At 42.9% G+C, this 5,566-nt stretch overlaps 1 protein-coding gene and 1 pseudogene across 1 annotated transcript in view; one reads left to right on the top strand and one right to left on the bottom strand.

The window, feature by feature from the left end:
- Window positions 1-5,566, top strand: part of ATG7 (autophagy related 7) — a 222,420-nt gene that overhangs the window by 139,907 nt on the left and 76,947 nt on the right. The window lies entirely within an intron of this gene.
- Window positions 125-1,513, bottom strand: LOC100957872 (annotated as a pseudogene).

Genomic DNA, 5,566 nt, shown 5'->3' with positions numbered 1-5,566 from the left:
GGCATTGGGATTGGTGACTGATGGTCAGCTGGGCCTAAAAACTGAAGATAAATACAGTGTCTTGTTGATTTTTGCAGACTTTTCAGGAAATAAGTTAGTTTCTTTTTTTTTTTTTTTTGCCAGATGGCAGTATTTATGGTTTTATTTAAACACAAATAGAATGTGCACATGAGCTGTCTATTGATTTTCCTCACTGCGCAGCCGGGCATTGGGGTTGGTGACTCTGATGGCCAGCTGGGCAGCTCTTTCCACAATGGCTTTGTGGTTCTTGGGGAGACGTTGTGAGCATCTACACAGTAAGATTTGTTGCAGGTCAGCAGCACTTCCAGCTCCTAGACGTTGTGGACGAGGAACTTCCGGGAACCACTGGGCAGCAGATGCTTTGTTTTCTTGTTGTCCCGTAATCAATGTTGGGCATCAAGATCTGGTCCTTGAATCTTCCCCGAACCCTGTTGTCAATGCCTCTGGGTTTCCGCCAGTTATGCTTAATTTTGACATATCAGCCTGACTGGTGCCGGATAAACTTCTTGGTCCTCTTTTTGATGGTCTTTGGCATCACAGGGGGTCTGAGGACGGCATGATGCCAAGTAAGACATGGCTGCTACCTCCGTAGGTAGTGCCGAGGGAGAGAGCGGAAGGTGGCACACCAAGGCTCAAGTTAGTGATGAGTGAAGCCTCGCTCAGGTAATTAAATCCTAAAGTTTCTCACAGAACCTGTTCCATCTCTTTACCCAGTAAGACCCACACATTCTACCCACAATGATGACAATTCTGAAATAATGTGGTTCAGAATAGTCTGTTTCTGGCAGGTGATTTCTGGACATCTGAATGCTTCTCTTCTGCTCTGTCCTGTTCCATATCTGGCTCTCTGCTGTCCCTTCCTCCAGGGTAGCATGTCTGAGCCTGTTCTGGCCTCCAGTATACTGGTTTTGGAGAAGTATGATTGCGGTCTCTCCACAGTTCCTTCCTCCAGGGGGCATCTGTTTCTCTTAAAAGTTACAGGCGAGGCTTGGCGCCTGTGACTCAAGTGGCTAACGTACCAGCCACATACACCTGAGCTGGCGGGTTTGAATCCAGCCCGGGCCCACCAAACTACAATGACAGTTGCAACCAAAAAATAGCCGGGCGTTGTGGTGGGCACCTGTGGTCCCAGCTACTTGGGAGGCTGAGGCAGGAGACTGGCTTGAGCCCAGGAGTTGGAGGTTGCTGTGATGCCAGGGCGCTCTACCCAGGGGGACAGCTTGAGGCTCCTGTCTCAAAAAAAAAGAAAGTGACAGGAGAGAAACTGATTATAAGTCTGTTGTTGTCTGTTCCTTGTTGCCCAGGAGGTGGGAGGCCATCTTCATCCCCTCAGATTTAGCCATGCTTGCCACAACTATATTTTCAGGGAAATATAGATATCAAGGGAACTAATATCCTTAGTTCTTCAGCTTAGGACCCCACCTTAATCAAGCTGGTTAGCTTACTCTGCCAGAACGTCTCTGTCCATGGGCTCATAACCTGTTCCTACCATCAGTCCAACCTATGGTTAATTATTTCTCCTTAAAACTTACTTCAAACACCTAACCTGTTTCAGGATGACCTTTCAGACCATTCAAGCCAAAGATTCTTTATCCCCTCTTTGAGTCTCTACAGCATTGTCTGTGCTGGGATTTTTTGTTTGTTTGTTTTTAGTAACTACTTTATGAAGATATTATATACCCTACAGTTCACTCTTTTAAAATGTACAATTCAGGTGATCTTTAAAATATTGGCAGAATTGTACAGCCATCTCTGCAATCTGTTTAATATTTCGTTATCCCAGAAAGAAACCCTGCACCCTTTAGCAGTCAGCTCTCTACTCTTCAATGCTACGCCGGAGGCCCAGTGTCTGAGCACTGACTGACCTTTCTGCCTTTGTAGATTTGCCTCTTCTGGACAGTTCATGCAAATAGAATCCTACAGTATATGGTCTATTATGACCAGCTTCCTCCACTTACCTTGTTTGTAAGGTTCATCCCTGCTACAGCACATATCAGAACTTTGTTCCTTTTTAAGGCTGAGTAATATTCCATTGTATGGATATACCACACTTTGTCTATTCATCAATTGATAGACATCTGAGTTGTTTCCACTTTTTAGCTATTATGAATAATTCTGCTGTGAACATTTGCATAAAAGTTATCTGAAACACATTTTCAGTTGTGTGGGTATATGTCTAGAAGTGTAATTGCTGGGTCATATGGTAATTCTATTTTGTTCTTCTTCTTTTTTTTTTTTTTTTTTTGGCAACATTGTATAGTCCAGTATATAAACCCTTGGTGTTTAGCTTATCACAACTCCATCTTGCCTTTCCTAAGAAAGCTAAACCCTTGAGGGCTAAAAAGAAGCTTATTTCTCTGTCTAATCTCCAAGTACCTCCCCCTCATCCCCCTGTGTCTAAGAAAAGTCAAAGTTGCTATTTAGACAGAAAATATAATGGAGAGAAGTAGGCACCTGTGAAGTTCTCTTCCTGGCTTAACCCTAAACCGATGGCACCTTTTTTTCTATTCATGCTAGATCTGTACTTTTTAAAGAAAGTATTTGGCCTCTTTGAGGCCCCAGTATTGGATGTGCAAACACAGATTATTGGTGAATAGCACTTCAATGCTATTGAATATTCACAGGGCTGAACATTCTGAGTGAGATGTGCTTTGGGCGATAAAGAAAGGTCAACTTCCTACGTGCCTCTTTCCAGACAATGGTGCTCACTGTTCTTTTGCTGAAGAACAGTCAGCTGTGGGGTAATAACACACCTCTGCCAAGCAGAGCTGTGCGGGGCCTTCCCACACTTATCACCAATAATTATTATAAAATGGTTCAGGACACAGTAAAAGCCACTCAAAGGAAGTGATGTCTTCCTGCTTTTTCTCCTGATCGGGTCCTAAGCATACAGCTTATACAGAGAAGAGGAAAGATGTGAAGTTTACAAAAGGGAGGTCCCGCAGCTGTCTTTGGGTCTGCTGTGATGTGGGCTCAGAAGTATTATCTCCCAAACTCCTGCACAGGGAAGACTGGACGAGGCAGAGCTGCCAGTAAATGGTTCTTTTCTCTGTTGGTAAATTGCTAGGGGTGATAAGCAGCTGCTTTGAAGTTGAGTAGTGTGGCCACTCTGGCTTTTGATTCCCCAGAAGCAGATGGCAACTGTGCGTGATGACAGACGTAAGATAGAGGCCGTGCTCCCCAAACTGAAAAAGGAATTTCAAGTGAAAGATAACTGAGATCTCTTCTTAGGGCATAATTGGTCTTTCATGAGCCCTTATCCAGGGACCTTACAGCGCCTAGAAGAATTGTTCTTCATCCAGGAGTTCAATAAACTCTAAATGAATGAAAGACTTTACATTCCTGGCTTCTGGATAGCCAGGGGGAACAAAGTTCTGAAACATACTTTAAAAGCTTCAAATTGCATGTCACTTAGTAAGCACACAGTAACTATTCTAGTCCAGGGATGACAAACAGATTTCATTTTGTGTGCACCTCTGATTAATTGCTTGCGGCTGCTTGGGGGGGTTGCATTGGGAAGGATTTTTGAGGCCTGTCTCAAGCTCAGTGTGAAAAATGACTATGTAATAAATTGGTGATGTTTGTCATGAGCACCTGAGAGAATGTGGAGTGCTGGGAGCACTTGCACTGAATATTCTCCCTTGACCTTGAGCTCCTGAAGAGCAAGGACTGTGTCTTAGACAACAGAACCCAGTGCATGGCCCAGCATGGAGTCAGTGACCAGTAGGTATACATTGGTTGAATGATGATCTGACTCCCAGGTTTGGAATTGGCCTGTGATTCTGAGTGAATGCTTATACCTTCAGGGGCTTAATGGTAAATGAAATTTCACAGCAGAAATATTTCCTAGAGTACTTTGATATTTATGGAACTAGTGCCTGGTTTTCAAAAATAACCCTCTGTTTTGGTACAACAAAATAATACATTTCAGCAGTTTCAAATTTAAATTGGTCACTTAAAGCCAATTTCCTCATGTTCTATTTCAGTGATCTAGAGCAGCGCCTTGGCACTTCAGGGGGAACATGAGTCTAGAAATAAGATTTACTTAACAACTAGTAGCTGTTCCCATGTTGTGTGACCTTAGCTAGTTGTCTTTCCATTCTGGACTCAGTTTCCTCTATAAAAATTAGAGAACTGGGGCGGCACCTGTGGCTCAAAGGAGTAGGGTGCCGGCCCCATATGCTGGAGGTGGTGGGTTCAAACCCAGCCCCAGTCAAAAACTGCAAAAAAAAAAAATTAGAGAACTGAAGCAAATGAGCTTTTTGATTCTGAGAAACTCAGGTAAAGGATAAATAAGAAAATGGATTTCAACAACAGAATCGCTCTGCCTTCAGCCTGGCTGATCACTTCTCTGATTTCAGCTTCGCTTTCTGACCTAGGAACAAGGATCTGAGAGCCAAGAGGGGGAGTAATGTGGTTTTTTTTAAAAAAGCAATGCTCCTTATGGTGAAATGTCAACATGATAAAGCCCTTCTTGATATCTCCGCAGGATGTTACATGAGCTCCACGCTGTATTCTTAGATGGTTGTGGTGTGTGTAATATGTAAAAATATCTTTCGTCTCAGACACGTGACCTGGCTGGCATTCAGCACTGTGGATCTGACAGACACATGTGTTTTTATATTTATGTACATTCTGCCTGATACCCCCCCCCAAAAGATACAAGGTAACCTCAAAATCAGGGTACAAGTGAATCTTTCTAAGAGTAGAATATGAACGTTTTAACACAATAACTAAGAAAATGACACAAAGGCTATGTTAACCTGTTTGACAGAAGTGTTTCGGATTGTGTGTGAAAACCCCACACTGTACCCCAGAAGTGCATTAATGTACATAGTTACCATTCGATAAAAGAAAGAAAGAAAAAACTCAAAATCATAGAAATAATTCATTCTAGAAACCTCTAGAATAAGAATAAAAAGATAAGAGCCAAGTTTATAAAACAAAGTGATGATATTAGGAAATTAAACTACAGGAAGCTTCCAAAGTTCAGCATGAAATGTAATTTCATGGTTCTTGGCAACCAAAACAAAGAGGGAAGTAGTAGACTAGCTAACTCTCCTTGTCTGGTGATAGCTGGGAAACGCAAGCACAGTTTGTTACTCTACCCCGGGCCTGTTCAGATTGCCTTTATCAAGGCAATAGCCCTCAGTTAATGATGAAACCATTGAATTGGAAACAAGAGTGCCAACATAGACCAAGCCTCCTTTAAGTGACTTCGGCTATTTTACTAGTTGTTTGGTAGACTTTAGCCAGGCCACATATAACAACAGTAGATGATGCTTGTGTGTCACTGTTCTAGCCACCATGCATTAATGTATCAAATATTCACAAGAGCCCCAAGAGTTAGGAACCGTGCTCAGGGGTCTGTAATCCTATCCCTGCACCACACCACTGGTCAGGTGTCTGCAATGGTATAGGGATTTACCTTCCTGTACTCGCACAGCTGAGCATCCCAGCCGTGACTGATCTTAGGATAGAATGTCTCATTAAAGCCATGATAACCAGTTAAAATGTAGGCGGCCACCGTGCTGTATAACCAAGC

The sequence above is a fragment of the Otolemur garnettii genome, unplaced genomic scaffold (assembly GCF_000181295.1).
Source record: "Otolemur garnettii isolate 467f Iridium unplaced genomic scaffold, OtoGar3 scaffold00101, whole genome shotgun sequence".
NCBI lineage: Eukaryota > Metazoa > Chordata > Mammalia > Primates > Galagidae > Otolemur > Otolemur garnettii.
Note: the sequence above shows the minus strand (reverse complement) of the source record. Positions and strands in the feature narration are given on the sequence as shown.